Source organism: Acomys russatus, chromosome 1 (assembly GCF_903995435.1).
Source record: "Acomys russatus chromosome 1, mAcoRus1.1, whole genome shotgun sequence".
Classification (NCBI taxonomy): Eukaryota; Metazoa; Chordata; class Mammalia; order Rodentia; family Muridae; genus Acomys; species Acomys russatus.
The window spans coordinates 53,136,698-53,159,358 of record NC_067137.1 but is presented as its reverse complement, the minus strand read 5'-3'; the positions used below and the strand labels follow the sequence as shown (position 1 = coordinate 53,159,358).

Genomic DNA, 22,661 nt, shown 5'->3' with positions numbered 1-22,661 from the left:
CTGATGGTGCTGAAGCTGGTGAGAAATGCTTTTTCCTTTTTAAGTTAAGCTGGGACCCCAACCCATGCAGTGACCTGTATGCTTAATGTGTAAGACATTACAGGATAAGGAATATATAGAAATTCTTGGTACTGTGTCATCTGGCCCAAAGTGAAACCAGTAAGTTACATGTGGTCAATGTGGCTTTTTCAGACCCCTCAAGGGTCTTATAGTATATAGCAATTCATATTTCCTCCCTTTGTGTCTGTTTGGGAGGGGGGGTAGGCAGTTATGGACGTGTGCATGTAAGTACATGTGTAGGATACACAGCTAATGCTTGAAGGTATCATTCCTGAGGAGCCATCTACCTGGTTTTTTGGGAAAGAATAAGTCGGTGGGACCAGGGACTCACCAGTTCACCTAAGCTGGTGGCTAGCAAGCCACAGGGATGCTCCTGAACTCACCTCCTCATGGATGGGATTACAAACATATGCCACCATGCCTGGTTCTTTATGTGAGTCACAGGGGTGGAGCTCAATCATTGTGTGTGCGTAGTAAGTACTTCACCAACTGAGCAATCCCCCCAGCCCCTCATTTCCTCCCTTGAAATGCCACTGTTTTCTTAAACTGGTTCCTCTGTCTCACTTTCTGCACTGAGATACCTTAAGCCATATGATTTAGCATGTTCTATCACTCATTTGTCCTACCCTGCTGCTTTGAATAGGAATGGCCCCATAGACTTGTGAATTTGAATGCTTGGCCCATAGGGAGTTGCACTCTTAGGGGGTGTGGCCCTGTTGGAGGAAGTGCAAGTGCGTCTGTCACTGTGGAGGTGGGCTTTGAGGTCTCAAATGTTCAAGCTAGTCCTAGTGGGGCAGTCTTCCTCCAGCTGCCTGTAGACCAAAACACAGAGCTCTCAGCTCCTTCTCCAGCACCATGTCCACCTGTATGCTGCCATGCTCCCCACCATGATGATAATGGACTGAGCCTCTAAAACTGTAAGCCAGGCCCAATTAAATGTTTTCTTTTATAAGAGTTGCCATGGTCATGGTGGCTCATCTCAGCAATAAACCCTAAGACTCCTGCTAATTGTTAGATCTAAAGGTGTCATTAAATTTAGATCCAAAAAGGGTTTGCAAGACTTCTTCATAGGAAGTACTGAGTTCCTCCTGCCGTGTTACATCAGGCATGTCCGATGTGCCATTAGCAGAGAAGTTAAATGTGTTGAGTGACTGGTTGCAACAAGGAGGGTCGGTAGTGTTGCTTGGGAGGCTGAAGCAGGAGCAGCTGGGGAGTCTGGGAGTTTGAGGTCAGTCTGGCCACACAGCGAGACAATATTCCACTCCTTCCCCTCTAAAATATATTCATTACCATCAGCTATACAGTTCCCCTTCTATCTTTCATCTGTTCTTTGTAGTTTCCTTAGTACTTTTTGCCTAAATATTTTTAGTGGTAAGACAGAAAGGTAGTTTTCTAATTCTGTTCTTCCTTTACAAGTGGGGCCAATACATATGTATGCTATACAATACTGGCTTCTGAGGTCCTAGGCTTCCATGGTTAATGGCAGCCTGTGTGGAAATACATTGCCTGGATTTGTAAGTCACATCTGCTCTGTCCATATCTTTACACACCCACACATCAAGCTCTGCAGATAGATACCCATGTAGGCTTTTCATGAGAACCAAGCAAAGAAGTGGGTGCCCGTGTTGCGAAATGCCTAAGTAAAGGACAAATTAAGTTAAATTGTCCTAAAAAACAAAGGTTAAAAAGAAAATGTTCTGTCTGGAGAACACTGTCTCTAGGAAACAGACTTGCTGGGGAAGTCAAACAGTGTCTGCAGTGTTCTCTAGATTGTCCTTCAGCTTAAAACAGGAGCAAATGGATGGAAGTAAAACACCAAGAATAGCAAGCTTAAGGAGGAGAAAGCTTTGGGGATGAGAAAAGTATTGCCTTAGGAAACAAATCAGATGTAAAGAAAAAGTGAGACCTAAGGAAAAGCAGCCACTGAAAGAGAAAGAAGCTCTTAGGGCTTAAATCATAAGGTATTATTTTGGGGGTAGATGGGTCTATTTAAGAATCAAAGGAGTAACTTAAACCCAATCAAATCTAGTAATAGAAGCAAAATCCCAGCTAGTCACAGTGGCTCTCTGAGGGACCAAGGATGCAGATGACTGCTGGGTTAAGGCCTCTCCAAGCTGCAAAGACTCCTTGCCAAGGAGCATTGGAGAGCTCTTTTAAAAACAGACTGATAGCTGGATGTGGAAGCACAGCTATAATCCCAGCACTTGGGAGGCGGAGATAGGAGGATCACAAATTCAAGGTCAGCCTGGATACGTAATAAGATTGTCCAAAAACCAGAAACATAATAGAAAGATGGTTCAGTAGTTAAGAGCACTTGCTGTTCTTGTAAAGAACATAAAATCTGTTCCTACATCAAATCAATCAGATGAGAGAGAGAGAGAGAGAGAGAGAGAGAGAGAGAGAGAGAGAGAGAACAGCAATAACCAGACAGGAACAAGTAGCTGCTTGAGGTTTTAATGAGTTTGTAAGTGTCACTCCAATTAAAGATAGAGACAGTGCTGCTGAGCCCAGGGGAAACAGACCTGAGAAAGCTTTGGAATTACGATTCAAAAGAAAGACAACAAGGAAGAGAAATAACAGAAGGAGCCAGACAGGATGGTGATAAATGAGATCCAACCCTGGATTGGAATATACAGAGAGGAGATCTCATTCATGTAGAAGTGTGGGAAGGATGCACTATGAACAAAACAACACTGCTGTGGTAGATTGTTGACCTCTTGCTTAGAAAGAAGGTCTCACCCCCGTTCAGCATTGAAGTTAGTGGCTAAGCCTAACACACAGAACTCAAAGATGGAGAGTGTGGGAAAAGAGGCAAGACTCTTTTGCATGAGAGAGAAAAACCCATTACTTAATACGGTTGCTTTATCTGCCCCTTTCTTAATCCTACAAGGGAGAGGGATGTGTTTTCCAATTGTGAATTTGGAGACCAGAAACCAGGTACTGTTGACTCTGTTTCTTAGCAATTAAACTTTATTATACAACCCAACTAGCTTATACAAGAAGAAAAAAGGTTAAAGGGACAAAAGAGTGAACCTTCCGGTAGCCGTTCCACGGGACGGGTCCTTAGGTGTCTCTCTGGCCTGCGTGCTGGTCCAGCTGGTCCGCTGCTCTGCACGCTCTCTCTCCGCGCTCTCCCGCCCAGCTCACTTTGTTGTTGTCTCTTCTCCAACTCCCTGAGTCACGTGGGAAGGGCGGTCTCCTTCTCCCGTGAGGGTCAATTAGAAAGACAATAGTCCAGTTGGGGTTCCCAGGTCAGCTTCCTGAATTCCAGACCCAGAATGGCTCCAGTCAGTCTGTGACAAGGTATTCATGGGGTGCCCCAAGGGTAAAGCCCGCCAAGACTGCTCCCACCTGTGACAAGGCTTATTCTTTCCCACAAGGTACTTAGGTCTCAGCCCCTTCCACCTTTGTGACCTGCCTGTCTACAAAAAGAACACATCCTGTTCTGCAGCCGCATTGTGCAAACTTTAGAATGCAGGCTTCATGTAACATTGTCTGTAATGGTGTACAAAGATCCAAGCAACTGGGAGGTCCAAAGTGAGGAACTTCCCTTGCCCACAGCTGGAAGCCATTTCCTTCAGTATCATCTTAATTTGCAATAAATATAATTTTTCATCTCACCTTACTTGACCAAATCAGCAGACCCTTCCAAAATAGGCACAGCTTACCTGGGATGGCTGATATGGCCAGCATTCTTAGAAAACCACTTCTTAGAGAAGTGCTATTAAATGCATTAAACCTAGTCAGTCAGTCAGAAGCAACATAGGTTTACTTCCACAAACACTAAGGGGAGGGGCAGTAAAGCCAGAGAATTGGTGGCTGGGGACATCACTGTTGAATTAAATGGACATAGACCCTTGGAAGGAGCAACAGCACCAGTCTTAAGTTAATTTTATTAGAAGCTGACCTTGAAATAAAAATGTACTTACCAGAGTCGCCCAGAAAAATGGCCATCTCAGCAGTGTCCGGCTTCAGTACATCTGTGGTCAGGCCCTTTACCAACCTAGTGAGAACCTCTGTTCAGATATATGGCATCGAAGGTCGCTATGCCACTGTGCTTTATTCCACAGCATCTAAACAGAATAAGTTGGAGAAAGTGGAAAAGGAGTGGCTGTGAGTGGGACAACTCCTGACCGATCCCAAGGTGTCTCTTGCTATTCTAAATCCCTACATCAAGCGCTCCATCAAAGTGAAAAGCCTGAAGGACATCACAGCAAAGAAGAAGTCCTCTCCACTAATGGCCAACCTCATGAATTTACTTGCTGAAAACGGTTATCTAAGCAACACCCAGGAAGTCATCTCTGCCTTTTCCACCATGAGGAGTATTCACCGTGGAGAAGTGCTGTGCACAGTGACCACAGCGTCTCCTTTAGAAGAAGCAATTCTCTCAGAGTTAAAGACAGTGCTGAAGAGCTTCCTGGGTCAAGGGCAGATACTGAAATTGGAGGTTAAGACTGACCTGTCAGTCATGGGTGGGATGATTGTCCGAATTGGGGAGAAGTATGTTGATAAGTCCGCAGAGAGCAAGATTTGGAAGCTCAGCCAGGCCATATGGGAGATGCTCTGAGAGGCCTGCACAAGCTCTCATTCTTGGAGCAACAATAAAATGCTTCCTGAACAGAAAAAATAAAAAAGTAAGTACCAGCTGTTTCTATAAGCGGTAACCAGAAGAAGTGCCCATTTAGGAAGTAAATACCTGGAAATGGAAAAGATTACCACTGTGGGAGCTGGTGCTCAACCTCACTGAGGACTTCAGGGAGAATGAATAGCTTTAAATTTGCCCTCCCACCCACCACCACCACACCAAGGAACAAAAAGCACTACCACCAACTCACTGATCTTGAGCCCAGGAGCACTGTATCCCTAGCTTCTCTATGGACCTTGCATGTTGATCTAATGCCTTGATGGGGCTATAGACAGTCCTACAGACAGAGGAAGCTATAATGAAAGGGGGTGAGGGGAGGGGGGGATAAGGCCAGACCTAACTGCAACTTAGCAGCTCTCCCAGCCTTTTCATGTATTACCTCACTTGTCACCTTGGAACACAGTATTGTGAGATTTCTAAGTAGAAATTCTTTATTTTCATCTACATGGGTGGGTGGGTGTGGGTGGGTGTGCCCACAGAAGCCAGAGAAAAATATCAGGTGTGTTTTTCTATCTCCACCAATCTGCCTTGAGGCAGGGTCTCTCTCTAACCCTAGAGCTGGCTGGAAGCCAGCAGGACCCAGCGACGCTATTGCTCTTCTTCATATAGTGCTGGAATCACAGGCACGTGAAAAATCACAGGCATGTGAAAAGGATGAAAAATATTCAACAAATAGTATTCAAGAATTTAAAATGAGATACAACCAAGACCGAAGCATTTTAAGTGAATTTTTTAAAAAATAGATTTTTAAGGATAAAGAACTTGAAATAAAAAAAAAACAAGGATTATTTCTAAATGTAAGTGCTTTGTTGACTTTTATACAAAGTTAACACACCAGTCTACTTCCATCAACAGCATCAAATTATAGCTGTTGTTACCACCCAGTGTTCTAGGAACTTAATTCAACTCTTTTAGTGAGCTTTAGATGGTGAATAGCTAGAAAATAACCAGGGGCTGAGTTGAACATTTCTGCCCTTAATTGCTATTTTGAAAAACTAAAACATGTTTTGTCTCAGATTTTGGCAATTTGCAAAGTTGAATGACGTGATAAGGCTGTTAATTCAATCTAAAAATATTCCACAAAATTAATATTTTCAGAGTTGTCTAAAACTCAGGTGAAGCTGTGTCCTTGGGGGCATTTAGAATTAGACTGTAAGGAAAAAAAACAGTTTTGAAAATATTCTAAGTCAATTAACTTTGATGCAGAGTAAGAAGTAGATGAAACTTCTTCATTTGAAAAAGATTAAAAAGAGAAGACAGTATGCAGTGTGACTGGCTATTTGAAAGCTACAATTTCAAAGAAACAAGAGAAAATGAAAAGAATATTTTAGATTTGTTCATCTCACACACACACACACACACACACCACATTTCACTCCCCCACCCCTCATTACTGTAAAAGACAAACTCCATAGCTAAATATCTAAAAGTCTAATGTTCTTTGTAGTCTGCATAAAAACACTGCCTCCATCAGTCAAGTCCAGTTCTATCTACAAAAATCTCAGTCCCCGCCACTGTAACCAGCTTGGCCTTCACCACTCATTTCCTAACTGGCCTTCCTGCCTTCTCCCTGGCCCTTCCAGTATGTCCCAGACAGACTAAGGACAGTCACTACTGTAATCACTTTCTTGGATACATATGCAGTGTATGCACCTCCTGCCAGTCCTTCAGATCTCCAAATTCCTAAGGGAAGCACTACACCCCACTGAGCGGCAACTATGCTACCCTAGCCTAGCTTCAAAGAGGAGGGTCCTAGTTGCTGTAGTAACTCTCCTGTCACTGAAAAAATGGGATTAGGGTCGGACAGTGCATAGCAAGTCTCTGCTCTCTGGCTGGTCCAAATTAGACCCGCCAAAAAAGCTGGGTTCTTCTAAGTAACCTAGAGAAGCAAGAATTTCCCTTTCTCAAACATAGACCAAAACAAAACAACAACAACTGTGAGAAACTGGAGAGTGCTGAGAATGGGAGAGTGGCCTTCTCCATGGAAGAGCCCCCCAGTTGGTTATCCAGTACCAAGTGGTCAGTGTGAGGTTATATACATGCCGATAACATTATACAAACCAAGCAGGCTGTATTTAAAATTTAGCAATGTATGCATATATATAAACAAAGAAGGAAAAAAGGCCATCAGTTTGAGAAATAACAAGGGGTATATGATGTACTCATATTAATTTCAAAACAATAAAAAATTATTTTTAAAAAAGAAGGGGAAGAAAAAATATGTCCTGGCTGATGGCAAGACCATCTTCCAACATAAAGAAAAGCTGTGCTGAAGGACTTCCAGAGAGGGTTTCTAATGCAGAAGTAAGAATCATTGTCCAGAGACAGACCTACTATAGACTTTTCATTGCTTGGGCCAAGAAAGGCCCTTTACTGCTTAGAGTCTGTAAGTAGGGTCTCTTGACCATGCAGTAGATACATCTTGGCTAATGTAAATATCTCCCAGTGAACATGGGGGGAAGTGCAAACCTCTGATGCTCTCCGATGTCTCCAGTTTTGTCCCATTTATCTGAGTGCCCACTCTTACTGAGTGACCAAGCTCTTTCTGTTTAATAAATATAAATCCTTACTGTTAGTAATCAGGCAACAATGCAGTCACCCCTGAAGGTCCTGATGATGGTGGGAAAACAGGCTACATGACACCACCCACCTCCTGCAGGACTCAAGTCACCTGTCATCTGTGCTCCTTCTATGCATGCGTATGTACCTCTGCGCATGCGCTAGATAGTTTATAAAGGGAATTCCTCCCATCTCTCTCTGTCTGTCTCTGTCTCTGTCTCTCTGTATCTGTCTCTGTTTGTCTGTCTGTCTGTCTGTCTGTCTCTCTCTCTCTCTCTCTGTGTGTGTATGTGTGTGTGTGTGTGTGTGTGTGTGTGTGTGTGTGTCTCCGGAGACGGCCTCTGTATTCCCCTATTAAATCTCAAGTGGATCTGTGGCGTGGCGTGATTCCATCCCTCGGTACAACTTTTAACACTCACTTCTCCTACTTTAACGTTTTCACAGTTATGTCTCTGTACATTAGCATCTGTACATTGTCTTCTATGCATCCACTGGCCCAGCTCACTGTGTATCACTTCACTAACTTGTTTTCAGCTGGTGCAGTTTTAAATTCAAGTGAGAAGTAAAAAGAGGAAGGTCAGGATTTCCGCTGGAAGTATTCTTAGGTGCCACAAACAAAGACTGCATGTGGCCATGTCCCACTCTTCCTTCTGTGAGAAAGCGAGAACGTAAGCGGGAAGATATGTTAGATAAAAAATTCATTTCTAAGAATCCCAGTTGACTCTTCCCCATGAGACAAAAGCCATGGTAAGAAGACAGACTAGGCTTCTCTGGGACAGAGAAAAGTACGATGCTGGAAACTAGTGCATGCAGAGTGGTGGGCACGGAGAAAGAGAAGTGAGAGACACCAGAAAGGCGTCAAAGAAGCTGAAGAAAGATGTCAGGGGTTCAGAGAGAATGTAGGCAGGTCAGCATGTGAGAGGTGAAGGTTTGAAGATTAGCTGTGTGGTGTCCAGGTCTCTGTCTTTAAAATGTCTTCAGGAAATGATGCCAAGGTTGACCTCTGGCCTACACACACACACACACACACACACACACACACACACACACACACGTGCATCGGTACACACAGCCAATAGTCAGGGCCATTAGCCTCTGCACTGAGTCACGGGGCAGTTACTGTCTAGCTTCCTCCTCCTAGACTGAGGCCCCCTGTCTTAGCATTCTATTGCTGTGACCAGACACATGCCCACAGCAGTTCTTCTAAGGGAAAACATTTCATTGGAGCTGCCTTTCAGTTTCAGAGTTTTGGCAGCACAGAGGTAGGTGTGGTACCGGAGAAGTAGCTGACAGTTCACCATCCCATCCAGATCAGCAGGAAGAGAAACTCTGGGTTTGGATGGGCTTTTTGATACTTAAAAGCCCTTCCCCAGTTACACACTTCCTCCAACAAAGCCACACATCCTAAATGTGCCTGGAGAGACTCCGAAGTGTTCAAATCTGAGTCTATGGTGGCCGTTCTCATTCAAACCAGCACATTCCACTCTCTGTCCACCATAGTCTTGTAGTCTGCTCCTATTGTAACATGTCTTTAGTCCAGTGCCAAAAAGCCCCATGGTCTATGACAGTTTTCAACACAGTGTAAAGGTCCAAATTTCAGCCCATCATGGTGATGCACCCCTTTAATGCCAGCACTCAGGAGGCAGAGGCAGGCGGATCGCTGTGAGTTCGAAGCCAGCCTGGTCTACAAAGCGAGTCCAGGACAGCCAAGGCTACACAGAGAAGCCCTGTCTTGGGAGGAAAAAAAAAAAGGTCCAAAGTTCAAAATTGCTTCTGAGACTCAAGGCAATCTTTTAACTGTAAGGCCCTGTAAAATCAAAAGTAAAAAGTAAATCACACACTTTAAAGATACAATGGCACAGAATTAACATTACCATTCCAAAAGGGAGGGAAGGGGCTATAGTTAGGAAATACTTGACCAAAGCAAAACCAAAAACCAGCAGGGAAAACTCCAGACTCTGTATCTCCAGGTCCGATGTCAAAGCACTCTTTAGATTTCCAGCTCCTTTCAGCTTTGTTGACCACAATGTACTTCTGGTCTCTTGAGCTGGTTTCACAGCCTGTTAACAGTTTTCCTTGGCAATTATCCTGTGTCTCTGTCATCTCCAACATCTTGGGGTCTCCAAGGAAACCCAGGCTTCACCTTCATAGCTTCATAGGATGGCTTCTCTGTACCGCCATGTAAGGACAGCCCTGATGCATCAGTGGCCTGAGCATCTTTCCCTAGCTGCAGAGGGAGGTTCCATGACCTCTTTCTTGGATCCTTGATTCTTAAGCCAGAACCACAGGACTAAAGATGCCAGGATTGTCTGCTTGCTGAGGCTGGAACTTGGCTCCCTTGTTCAATTACATCTGCATCACGTTTCCGTCTTTGATGGTTTCCAACACTGCCTAAGCTTTTCTTTAACTCCTTTTCACAAGTTGAAAGCTTCGTTGGGTGGGGTCTCGCCCAAAGGTCACTGCTTCCTTTATTCTATTTATCGTCGGGCTTTTCTTTAAACTTTTTATCTCCTTGAGCACTGGCCTTCATTACACTTCCTGACTTCTTTTCTCCTCAAAATGTACATTTTTATTCCCTTGCACAGCTTGCTCCTTTTTATTATAGATTACCATGACCACTAATAACCACATGAATACTAGGCTGTTTTGAAATCTGTTCTGCCAGTGCCATTAATCCCAAACTCTTCAGTTTAGCCTTGGGCAGATTTTTTTTGGACAAGGGAAGAAAGTAGCCACATTCTTTGCCAGAATATCACAAGAATGGTCTCTAGGACCCTTAATAATATTCTTCTCCTCTGAAAACTCTTGAGCCAGGCCATTATAATCTATATTGCCATCAGTACCACTGTCTTCCATGTTCCTACTAATATAGCTCATTAAATACCACTTAAAGTGTTCAACTGCTTTCCAGTGCAATTTTCCAAAGTCCAAGTTCCGCTAACAAGCAGCATGGTCAGGCCTATCACACTCCCTTGTACCAATTGTTGTTGTTGTCGTTGTTTTTTCAAAACAGGGGTTCTCTGTGTTGACTTAGCTGTCTTGGACTCACTTTGTAGACAAGGCTGGCCATGAACTCACAGAGATCCACTTGCCTCTGCCTTCCCTATTGGTATTATAGACATGTGCCACTGCACCAGGCTAAAAGAAAGCATTTCAATTGTGGCTTGCTTATAGGGGATCATTGTCATTCAAGCAACCACATGATCATTTTCCAGGCTGGCTGGCTGACTGTAGCTTGTTAATGATCCACAGATACATCTTTCTTGAAACTGTCCTTCACTGAAAGACAGGTCATGGAAACATGGGAGAAATGCTTAATATAAGTTGGCAGTGATGGTAGAGCAGGCAACCAGAGGTGTACTTGGATTTAACAACGTAGACAGGGCCACTAGTGACTTTGGCAGGAGTGTGTGAGGAGGCTGGAAGTCTGGTTTTCCAGAGAGCATGGGTCACAAAAGAGACAGTGAGAATGTGCCAGATTTGGGTCCTGAAGTAAAGCTAGGAACTACGGCATGGGAATGCTGGTCAGGCAGGGAAAGAGATCTGAAGACAGGAACTCAGGCCGACCAACTCCTCTAGTTTGAGTGGAGCTGTTAGGATACCTAGAGAAGTGAGTGGTGTCCAGACCTAGCTATTTTAAATGGTATATTTGAGTGCACATACTTCCTCATATGCCAGAGAGATCGGTATATTAACTCCTCTAGTAGGAACTAGGCCTCTGAGTCCAGACTATAGACCGCCATTCATGTTCAATTGGTGGTTAGAGTCATCCCATTGGACCCCAGGCTTAAAATCCACTCTCCTCTCTTACGTGAGTTCATGAAGCCAGTTTCAACGCCTTGATAAGTTTCCTGTCTCTTCTAGTCGAGTAACATGAGTTATGACAGCCTGACTCAAGAGATCTCAAAAGAGAAGAATATTAGTAAGGGGTCTAGAAATCACTCTTGTGATATTTCTTGCTTTGGTCCTTAATTTTGCTAATATTATTTTACAATTTTTACTTCTGTTTGAAAGCATACAGGAAGCATTAAATATATCTGTTAATGTTTCTTCTGTAACTTCAGCCAATCTGCAGGTCCTTTTGCCCACAGTGTTTCTATGAAATCGTGCAGTCCTAAATCTATATTTGCAGAGCTTAACTGGATCAAGACAATCGAATCTTGCTTTATCACTAATAAAGCATTCTATGTGAGATTTTAATAATCAGTACTCCCAAATTTTAGATTATTGTTTCCCCATTTCTACACTCTCCTTTCTAATAAGATTTATTGTGACCAGGGGGGGAAAGGCACTAATAAAAACCCATCAACATGGCCTCTGCAGTTGAGCCTCTGCTGTCCCTCACTTCTAGGTGTGCCATGAAGTGGCACTCTTTGTGGCGGCCAAGTTACAAATAGGTAAACACACACTTCAAGGTGAGTTTTGGCAGCTTCTTTTCCTTGTGAAGTTGAGGCACTAATAAAATTGCTTTTTGTCTCTCCCTAAGTCAATGAGCGCTTTGAGCTCTTGAGAGAACCTGGCTTGTTAATTTGTTATACAGCTTTCATCTTCACACGCTCCTCTTTTCCTTAGAAAAATGACAACATGCCTATTTTAAATCTCCCTTGAAACCACTGGCAATGTCAGCCAGGGTTGAAAAACACTTTGGGTAGTGAAAGCCCTTCATTTTTAAAGCATCTTCCTATCGCCAGGCTCTAAACTAATCTGGGCTCACCTATCAAAATAAGCTCTCATGCTTACGAATGCAATAATCGTGGCTTATAGTGAAGATGACTCCTGTAAAATTCCTTTATTTTGAGCATTTGGAGCCTAAAAAATGGCAAGTCTGTATGTGTCAAATTAAGATGATTAACTTTTAAATAGTATAAAAATTATGAAGTAGCATATAATAGCCATAATGAGGGTGATCTTCGTGCAAGTTTAGAATTAGAAATCCTAAGCTTGAGGCAGTGAATCAACAAAACAGCCTGAAAGGATACCAGCTGGGCAATTCAGAGGGAAGGCAGCAAGCCTGGGACCCTGTACCCCTCCCCAAGGGGCTCACTGCTCAGTTCTAGCCCATTTTCCCAGAGTCCACAAGATAAGCCAGAAACCAGCATATTTATGTGAGATTTCCTGACTTTTCATCCCTATTTGAAAGCACACTTCAGTTTGACTCCTCATATTTGTGACATGACAAAGTAGAATTTAAAAGTCAAACAGTGTGTCAGTGGAAGACTATTCACTCAATATGTGCAAGGGCCTGGGTTCAAGCCCCAGCACTGCCAAATAAATAAATAAACTTCAAATAGTTTTACTGTAAACCACTACTACTTCTAATTGTAAAGTGAAAGTTATGCTCCAAAGGCATCTTAAAATGTTTATTTGTTTGTATTATAATATGCATGGTACATTATAATATCATTTTATAATTTAATATTTATAAATTATGTTTTATTATAATATACATAGTACATTATACAAAAAGAATAAAAAGAATTAAGAACAATGCCCAGCATGGTGGCACACGCCTTTAATGCCAGCACTTGGGAGGCAGAAACGAGTCCAGGACAGCCAAGGCTATACAGAGAAACCTTGTCAAGAAAAAAGAAAAAAAAAGAATTAAGAACAGATACCAAGAATATTGTTACAAAGAATATACACAGACTTACCTCTGCATCAATGAGGGATATTTTTCCGAAAACTCTGTTCTAGTTAGCTTTAACTGTAAACTCAATGTCATAGTTAAGGTTTCTATTGCTGCAAGGAAACACTATGACCAAAGAAACTTGAGGAGGAAAGGTTTACACTTCCATAGCACTGTTCATCCTTGAAGGAAGACAGAACAGAAACTCAAGCATGGCAGGATCCTGGAGGCAGGAGCCAATCTGATGCAGAGGCCAGAGAGGGGTACTGCTCACTGACTTGGTTCCCATGGCTTGCTCAGCCGGCTTTCTTATAGAATCTAGGGGTGACCCCACTCACAATGGGCTAGGCCCTCTCCCATCAGTAACCAATTAAGAAAATGCCTTATAGGAAGCATTTCTTTCTTTTTTTATTAAGTACTCTATTTGTTTGCATTAGTGAGGACACAAAAAAATGCACTCAGTAGGAAGAATATATTCTTAACCAAAAGCCAACAGTAGTCCTTGAGTGAGACTTGGCCTCTACAGCATCAACTGTGCTCAGCCAAGGACTCAGAAACCCATGAACAGGCAGTTCCTATCACTGGAGTCATTTTCTTAACTAAGAGTTCCTCCTTTCACACAACTCTAGTTTGTGTGTCAAGTAGACATAAGACTAGCCAGCACACTGGACCTAGCTGGGTCACAACTGAGGGATTCTCCAGATCAGATTGGCCTGTGAACATGTGGTGGTGGGAAGGGGGGGGGGGGCTGTCTTGATTGTTAATTGATGTTGGAGCACCATGGCCACTGTGGGTGGCACCATTTGTTGCATATGTGGCTTTATATGAAATCCAGCTAAGCTTGAGCCAGAAAGCCAGAGCCTGAGCCAGCTGCCAAGCAGAGGTCCACATGGTGTCTGTTTAAAGTTCCTGTTTGTATTTCTGACCTGACTTCCTTTGATGAGGCCTGTGACCTTAAAACAAAAGCCAAATAAACTCTTTCCTCCCTTAAGTTGTTTTTGGTCCTGATTTTATCATAGCAACAAAATGAAGCTGTAGCAGATACCTCAAGGTTGTCCAAATGCATGGGTCCTCAGCCCCATGCCCTGAAGTTAAGATGATCTAGATAATCCTCTACAGGTGTGCCTGGAGGCTAACCTCATCTACATAATCCTTCATAGATATGCCTGGAGGCTAGCCTCATCTACATAATCCTTCACAGGTGTGCCTGGAGGCTAACCTCATCTAGATAATCCTTCACAGGTGTGCCTGGAGGCTAGCCTCATCTACATAATCCTTCATAGATGTGCCTGGAGGCTAACCTCATCTAGATAATCCTTCACAGGTGTGCCTGGAGGCTAGCCTCATCTACATAATCCTTCATAGATGTGCCTGGAGGCTAGCCTCATCTAGATAATCCTTCACAGGTGTGCCTGGAGGCTAGCCTCATCTACATAATCCTTCACAGGTGTGCCTGGAGGCTAGCCTCATCTAGATAATCCTTCACAGGTGTGCCTGGAGGCTAGCTTCATCTAGATAATCCTTCACAGGTGTGCCTGGAGGCTAGCCTCATCTAGATAATCCTTCACAGGTGTGCCTGGAGGCTAGCCTCATCTAGATAATCCTCCACAGGTGTACCTGGAGGCTAACCTCATCTAGATAAACCTCCATAGGTGTGCCTGGAGGCTAACTTCACCTAGATAATTCTTCCCAGGTGTGCCCAGAGCCTTGCCTCTTAGTTGATTCCAGATGCTTGTTGACAACAGACACTAACAACTCGGAGCCCAAGAGTCTATGGATACAAACAGGGAGAAAATTGCATCTTTATTTTCACAGACTAAAATTTAGCATTTCCTTCCACTATGAATATAGTGATTTGATAGAAATAGCAGTGCCCTTGATGACAGGAGCCACAGATATATTCACACAACAGTCAGCTCTTTCAGGCCTCTCAAAATATCACTGCAGTCATTGCCACTTCAAAATTCAATGCGCACTGCTGAGCTATGATGACCACATTATAGATACTCACATATATTACTGAATTTGCAGTGTTTTGTAAAATTTTATACCTGCACTTAGTTTGTCTCCTTTGTGTTTACTTAATTTCATCTTCAAAGCTCTGGTGAGTCCTATCTTTTCCAATTATTTATTTTTAAGTTTGTGAGGCTTTCATCATGCTTTCTTCATGCATGTGTCATTACACTTTGTTCTCAGTTTTCCCCCTCCCTACATGGTTTAGATCTTAAGTGTTATTTTCAGGCTGTGAGTGACATGCTTAGCCACCAGTCAGTGGTGTTGTTGGGGTGTTAGTGGGAACTTCAAGAGATAGGGGGCCCAGCAGAGGGAAATAAGACCATCCCAGATTGGGCCCTGGAGAGGATATTGGTATCTCAATCATTCTTATTCTCTCTTTGGATCCTGGACACCAAGGGGTGAATAGTTTTTACTTTGTTTCCTGCTCCTTGCTTTTGATGCTCTACCTGTCTGTGGGCCCAAAACAGCAGAGACAGGAAGCCATGGGCTGAACACTGTGAAATGTAAATCTCCTCTAAATTGATTTATTTCTGGTACTTGTCAGAGTGATAGAAACATGATTATCTCAGATGTCCATGATCCTCACCAGGTGACCAACAACAAACAAAACATCTTCCAAGTGTAACAAAACTTGGCCTAGAGTCCATCTTTGTTCTAATCCTGGGAAACCTCTGACACACTAGATAGAAGGACATGCCTTTAAACCCTCCTTGGCATCATACATCAGGCAGCCACCACAATCAACTAGAATGAAGCTCATTTACCATCTCTGGTCAGTCCCAAGGAACTTACATAATGATGAGTCATTCCTGACCCCACAGGTTCAGGTCCCTTGGAGGTTAAGACATGGTCCTTGGTGAGAACTGACATGAGAGGTTTCTGAACTTGGCCTGTGTGTTAGCAGCACATCCTTGAGGATACAGAAAGCCCTTTAGATCCCTCTGCCAGGATTTTTTTTCTAGTCACAGCCCTGTGCAAGGTTCTCCCAGTGTTCTTCAGGGAGCTGGCATGCGTCAGTTCATCACGACCAAAGCCACCACTAGTTCAACCTCATACATTTGCAAAATTATTAAGATCCTAAGTGCTCCTGGAACACGCAGCCTACCTTCATATACCTTACCCAGGATAGTCTGATAAGGAAAGGAGAGAGCCAGCCCAGGATTGGCCAAGTCTTGTTCATATCCTGTTTCTCTTCTAACTTTCTTTCTTTTTTAAAAAATATATTTTATCATTTATACATATTACATTTCAATTGTTATCCCATTCCGTGTATCCTCCCATTCCTCCTTCCTTCCCATTTTCCCCTTAATCCCCTCCCCTATGACTGTGACTGAGGGGGACCTCCTCCCCCTGTATATGCTCATAGGGTATCAAGTCTCTTCTTGGTAACCTACTATCCTTCCTCTGAGTGCCACCAGGCCTCCCCATCCAGGGGATGTCGGTCCTCTCACAGTTGCCTGAGCAGTCTCAGGGATCTCTACTTCTAGAGAGAAGTCATCTTGTCAGACAATATATGCCCAGCACTGTAACTCCCTGTCTACCCCAAGACATGTGGGTGGTTAGATTTGGTTGTGTGAGAGACAGTAATGTAGTTTCTGCACATGGTTCTCAAACTGTTACCACCAGATGAATTGGAATTCACCAATAAGGGCAATGTTATCATAGAGGGGAGGTACTTGATCCATCATCTCCTGACCCAGACAGCTCCATGGGGTCCAGAACTATGATGACATCAGAGCACTGAGGGTGCACAGATATTCCCTCCAATAGCATATCCTGCTGCATATGTGTTTGCATGGAAGGCCAGAAGACTACCTCAAGTACTGTTCCTTGGGAAATGTCCAACTTGTTTTCTGGTAAGTGTCTTCTGGCATAGAGCATGACTTTACAAAGTAGGCTAGGCTGCTGGCCAGCAAGTACCAGGGAGTCTCTGGTCTCTACCTATTGAACTCTGAGATTGCAAGCACATGCTCACACAACTGACATGGCTTCTGGGGGAGGGGCAGGTCAAACTTAGGTCCTCACACTTCCCTGAGCTATTTCCTCCTGTTCCAAGCACCCATCTTAAACAACTGCTAGCCACTGAGATCCAGTAAACAGAAGCTCTCCACCACCACATATGACACCCCTGTCCCCATATGGAGCACATTTCACCTAGTTCACAGAACTCACAACACATAGATGTTTTCATTATTGTTTTAAAACTTGGCTAAGAAAAGGAAGGTAAAATTTGGAAGATTCTCTTTTGATGCAAAATGTTCCACCCAAACAGTTCCCTCAAAGATGGTATTCCCCCAGGTCCCAAATGAACAAGGCTTTTGAGCATCAACCCATAGTGACGCTCATATTGGTGTCTACAGCATGCTGGTGTGTGGCAGCCTGAGTTTATGTGCCAGCTGAGGGCAGCTTGTCTTCTCTTCCTGTGGGCTGGCCACTTGGAATTAAAATAGCTGAGTGGATTTTCTCCCTCTGTCTCTTCCAAACTCAACACCTTGCAAAGCCACTCCAGCTCTGTGGGCTGGCCACTTGGAATTAAAATAGCTGAGTGGATTTTCTCCCTCTGTCTCTTCCAAACTCAACACCTTGCAAAGCCACTCGAGCTCCAAGCCTCAGCTATTCATCTAAAACAAAGTTGATGTGAGGGTTAGGGCCACATAGAAGGCCAGCCCCATGAGTGGTATTATCTGAGGGTCAGTCACTTGTTATTTTTGTTGTTTCCTTGCACTTGAGTATCTGAGTAACTCAAGGGCTGCGTCCAGGCAATGTGATGAGATTGGGGGCTAGTATGTACTTAGAATGGAAAGCAGAAAACTTAATCATTTTTATTATCTGACAGGCAGTGAAATTCTGTTTGACTGGTGTTGTTTTAAGATAAAGTCCTCATTTTAAATTTATGAAATTTGGACCATTTCATACCTATGAACAGTGTCATATGTTCCTACTCACTCCCATTACCCACTGATTCCCTTTCCACTCTTGCTGATCCCCTCTCCTTCCCTTCCTACTTCCTTCTATGTATGTGTAGAGCAAATCTTGTGCAGGTAGCTTCAGGTAGCAATAGCTGCTGTGTTCTCATGAGTGCAATGGCCACTCCTCCCCATCTTCTAGCTCTTTCAATCTCCCCACACTCCTGTCTTCTATAATGTTCACTGAGCCTTAGAGAGGAGAACACAGAATTCATTAGATTAGTTACTTTTTTTTTTAATGTACATACTTCTATAACCTTTTTCACATGAGAAACTTTTTCTGGCCCATGGTATACATGTATATAAAATAGGCAAACAAACCAAGCATTTACTAATAGTAAGTCATAAAGAAGCTGTTTTAAAACAATTGTTTGATTGCATATGTAATTTTGACATCTATCAAAGATAAATTTGCTGTCAATGTGTGATGGCTATTATTGGTTGTCAATTTGACTACATCTGGAATCAACTAATTCCTAAGTGGCTAGGTACACCTGTGCGGGATTTTCCTTAATGAAATCATTGGAAATGGGAAGACTCATATTTAATCACATCTTTCGAGGTGGGAAAATCCATCTTAAATCTGGGCCACACCATCTGTTGGTAGCATATACAAAGGACTGGGGAAAAGGAAGCTTTTGCTCTTGTCTGCTTTCTCTCACTCCTTCATGGGCATTAGAGCCTACATCTTGTTAGTCACTTCTTCCTCATGCCTCTTACAGGCAAGTATGCTCTATGGCATATAAGCTGGTCCTGATCTTTCTCCAGTATGTCATGACAGAAAGCAGAACTGCAAGCAACTCTGAGGGTAAAGACAATCATATATATTCTTGTGTTTTGATGTGACTATGGACCATTTCTCCTCAAGTTATTTTGGTCATGGTGCTTATCATGGCAATAGAAAGAAAACTAGAATGAAACAGGAAGATCCACCATAACTTCTAGACCAAATGAGAAAGAGAAAGCAAGCTGGGCAACACCAGCAGTTGTTTGGCAGTTTTAGATTTCTGCTGCCATGACTTCCCCACCGCCATAGAATTCCTCTCAAATGGCAACACAAAATAAAACCTTCCCTTCCTCAAGCTGCTTTGGTTATGAATTTTGTCACAACAAAAAGAAAAGTACAAAAACTTGGTGGCAGGTAAAAGCAGGGCTGCTACTGTCATAAGACTTTGAAACTAGCTCTCTAGAGAAAAGCATTTGGAACTCTAGGCTAGAAAATCCCTAGGTTGCTCTAACTAGGTTGTAATGGGCCTTTCTCGGGGGGGGGGGCATTTGGGAGACCAGACTGCCAGAGAGATGGCAGAGGTTCGTCTCATGTGGTTTCAGGGAACAAGAACGTATTAGAAGTGTGGCTAAAGGACATTATTGCTACACTATGGCAAAGAATCTCGCTATATTCCACTCATGTCCTGAGTTTAGCAGACCAGCTTTGGGAACCAGTAAAGAGAAGAGGAGAGAAGTCTTAGTGGTTCCATGGTAGGGAGAATTGAGCAGGTGGTGAACAGCTGGTTAAGGGAAACCAATCATTTGTTGGAGAGATTTAGAAATGCAGGAGAAAAAAATATTAGCCCAGAAATAAATTTTGGTACAAACTGGAAGGTCTTCTAGACCAGGAGAATTTTATTTTTCTTCTGCTTTCCATCTCTCCTTGGGACAACCCCAGTACTTTATTTAAAATGAAATTCAGTTTTTTTCATTACAGATTACATCATTATTGTCTCATCTTTTATAATCAATAGAACCTTTAAAAATCAACAGAGCAAGAACACAATCTAACAAAGAAATACAAACAGATCTGTATAATCTACAATAAAACATACAGCAAAAAAAATCAGTCAATTTCCAAGCAATGGTCAACATGACCTGATTATTATTTCTTAAACAATACTTGGGAAAGTTTAATCATAAATTTCCCTGGTCTAAAGCCATTGTGTTTATATGATTGTTATAGTAATATAGCTTTAGCTAAATGTTCTCTAATAGAGAAAAAACTTGACTTACTCCCAGCACCAAACCAACAGGTATGCTATCTAAGCCTAGACTAACTGCCAAAGGGTCCTCTATTGTAAAATATCTATAAAGCATGATGTTACAAGCCCACCTTCTATTACTTTCAAAGCAGATTCTAGAAAAACAAGTTTCACTTTTCTACAGTTAACAATATCTAACCAGGTACTGTTATGTTAAAATCCTAACTCTCTTGCCAAGCAGTTTTTGCTTGACTGCTCACAAGGGTCAGAGCCAAGACTCTTACTTTGTCTCAAGCCTTTAGCCAGACGCTTTCTTTTAACATTCTCTGTGGGGAAAAGTTTTCCAGTGTAAATTTCATTAGGGCTAAAAAATAAAGAGAAATGCAGTTTTAGGAGAAAGGGTAGATATCAAAGTAGTTTTTAGACAAAATTACACCTGGACCATACATAATATTTAAGGGCAGTGGTGATTAGCCTGAGATCTTTGGAACTTTGTCAAGCAAAGCCTGGACAGCTATTCTGGATATCTAAGGACCCTGTTAGGCAGTCGAAGGTCTTTGGAACTTTGTCAAGGAAAGCCTCTATGACTTGTCCTCATGTCCATGATACCTGAGGACCTGTGAGGCTAAATTGGAAAGTGTTAGATTAATTTGTTTCTCATAGAAAATTTCAAGACAGCATAGCATTCCAGTTATGGTCTGGCTACTGCTCAGTGCTTCTATTCATATCTAGAGAGTGTGGAATTGTAGCTGCCTTTTATAAGAGAAACAAGATCAATCATGTTTAAATTTCAGTGAAGACATTAGAAAAGAGGCTGTACTGTTAAAGTGGAACTTCTTGCTATACAGGACACTAGGACAGATGCCCCCAGGACAAGACCTAGCTAGCAAAGGTCCAACTTGTGAAAAATTCAAATTATTTTGAAGGAGAGAATCTAAACTTCTCTCCTCTAGGAAAGTTTTTCCCCAAGGCCAATACATAGAGAAGGCTGCAGCAATGGTGGTCTAAGGCTAGCAAACTCCATCTTAAGCAGAAACAAGGACTTGACAGCATCATCCTCATGATCTTGTTTTACAGGTATGAAAGGTGCAAGATGTCATACAGTCTTACTCTGTGGTTTCCAGAGATCCCCTGATATGTGGTATCATCAGAGTTCCTGCAAGGAAGGCACATGAGGCTGCTTAATGAAGCTGTGGAGGTGAAACCTAAGTTCCAATGGAGACCCCAAGATGTTGAAAATGTTACCCAACAAGAAATGGTAGAAAGAACCTAAAAGAGAGGTTATATGTGATGTAAATAGCATATCTGGGACACTGATGTCCCTAAGTCTTTTTGGATTCCAGACAATTGCATCTTAACCCCAGCCACCTAACAAGGCGCTTCAGGATTTGGTGTTTTCTGCCTTAGCTTTCAGATTTGCTTTGGTCTGATCATTCCTTGTTGCTACTCCATCCTTCTCTTTAGGAAGGAGAATATTTAGCCTATGTGCCTATGCTGCAGATCCATAACTTGTCTGGTTGTACATAAAGCTCTCGGGTAAGCAATTGCTTTTAGTTTCTGAAAAGACTTTGGGCTTTGAACTTTTGTACAGTGTTAGGACTGTTAAAGCCTAGTGGGAATTTTAGAGTCCACTAAGTGCATTGTGAATTATGAGGTGTTCATGAGCTTTTAGGGACAGTGGTGAGATGTTATAGCTTCAAAGTGATGTGTTTGCATGTCAAGTTGACCCAGGGTCGCTCTGTGATACATCATACTGTCAGTTTGACAGGATCTATAATCACCAAGGAGACACATCCTTGGAATGTCTGGGAGGTGTTTTCTGTATTGGCTTGGTCCAGGTGGGCAAACTTACCTTAACCTCCAGAATGAATGAAAAGAAATCACGCTGACCACTCATCACTCCCTTTTCCTGAACAGCAGCCTTATATTCTTGAACAATAACTTCCCCACCATCATGGGATACATGCACTCATACTTTAAATCAAAAGTAGCCATTTCTTCCTTGAGTTTCTCTATCAAGTATTTTATTACAGCAACAAGAATAATAACTATCTCCACAACCCCCAAAGTATAATGTGTGAGCATGGTATGCAAATTTTATGGTTTATTTCCAGTCTAACTGTTGCTTTGAGACATTGATAACAATTCTAGTTGGTTTTGCCTCAGCAGAGGAATTTCTTCTGATTGAAACTAAGAAAATAATCCTAAAATTTTATTTACTCAAAAAATGTTATCTAATATAAAATTACTATTGGTATAACTCATTTATGTAAAAATTTTTTATTATGACAACAGTGATGTAAAGTGAAGGAAAAAAGGAAATATACAGAACATAAAACTTTACAAATGACATGTCTTTATGATATTAAGCAGCAGCAGCAGCAGCAGCAGCAGCAGCAACAACAACAACAGCAATGAACAAACCACCCAGATATGCACAGTTCTATAATGTTTGATGTTCAACCCATTATCACATTTTATAGTTTTCCATTTTGTCATTAAGAAAACATATCAGCCAGTGATGGTGGTACAAACCTTTAATCCCAGCACTCAAGAGGCAGAGGTAGGTGAATCTCTGAGTTTGAGGTCAGCCTCAGAGTGAGTTCCAGGATGACCACAGCTACACAGAGAGACCTTGTCTTGAAAACACACACACACACACACACAGAGAGAGAGAGAGAGAGAGAGATGGGGGTGGGGGTGGGAGACAGAGACAGAGAGACAAAAAAACAGAGACAGAGAGACAGAAAAACAGAGACAGAGAGACAGAAAAACAGAGACAGAGACAGAGAGACAGAGACAGAGGCAGAGAGACA

At 42.5% G+C, this 22,661-nt stretch overlaps 1 pseudogene; it reads left to right on the top strand.

Annotated features, from left to right (window-relative positions):
• Positions 1 to 4,006: 4,006 nt before the first annotated feature.
• On the top strand, positions 4,007 to 4,627 carry LOC127184346 (ATP synthase subunit O, mitochondrial-like; annotated as a pseudogene).
• The last annotated feature ends 18,034 nt before the right edge of the window (positions 4,628 to 22,661 follow it).